The sequence below is a fragment of the Diaphorina citri genome, unplaced genomic scaffold (assembly GCF_000475195.1).
Source record: "Diaphorina citri unplaced genomic scaffold, Diaci psyllid genome assembly version 1.1 scaffold27289, whole genome shotgun sequence".
In the NCBI taxonomy this organism is placed as follows: Eukaryota; Metazoa; Arthropoda; class Insecta; order Hemiptera; family Psyllidae; genus Diaphorina; species Diaphorina citri.
Genome location: NW_007404627.1, coordinates 1 through 729, shown reverse-complemented (window position 1 = coordinate 729; position 729 = coordinate 1). Strand labels below are relative to the sequence as shown.

The 729-nt window shown below is 26.3% G+C and overlaps 2 non-coding genes across 2 annotated transcripts; both read left to right on the top strand.

Moving 5' to 3' along the window:
- Positions 1 to 199: 199 nt before the first annotated feature.
- Trnav-uac lies at positions 200 to 272 on the top strand. The gene has a single exon. It is a non-coding gene; the product is annotated as a tRNA-Val (tRNA).
- A 31-nt stretch (positions 273 to 303) lies between these two features.
- On the top strand, positions 304 to 377 carry Trnad-guc. Its single transcript has one exon. It is a non-coding gene; the product is annotated as a tRNA-Asp (tRNA).
- Positions 378 to 729: the final 352 nt, after the last annotated feature.

Here is a 729-nt window from a genome sequence, read left to right as displayed (position 1 = left end):
ATTTAACTAATTTTAATTTACATTAAAAACACGAAACAAATAAAAATTTTAATTTAAAAAAAATTATAATAAAATAAAAAATATTTGCATAATATTTTTTATTCAAATCTCTAAAATAGAAAATAAATAAAACTAAACTCCAAATTTAAACGTGGAAAAAAATCAAAAAATACTTTAAAATAAAATTTAAATAATATTAGGGTGTTTAGCTCAGTTGGTAGAGTGACGCCCTTACAAGGCGTAGGTCGGGAGTTCAATTCTCTCAACACCCACCATATTTTAAAAAAATTGTAAAATAAATAAGGAGTGGTAGTTCAGTCGGTTAGAATACCGGCCTGTCACGCCGGGGGTCGCGGGTTCAAATCCCGTCCACTCCGCCATATATTAATAATACAATAAATAATTCATGCTTATTGATTCTCATTGTCATATTAATTTTAATGAACTATATACACGTTTACCAGAAGTATTAAAAAACATGGAAAGAAAAATGGTAAACAAAATATTATGTGCATCGGTTAACCTAACAGATTTATCAAAAATTCTTTCCTTAACACATGACTATTCTAATATTTACGCCTCAATCGGAATACATCCAAAGTATAATAAAAACTTAGAAGAACCTAATTTAGAAAAAATAGTATCCTTATCTTCTGATCCTAAAATTATTGCTATTGGAGAAACTGGTTTAGATTATTTTAATTTAAAAGATACTAATTTAATTAAATT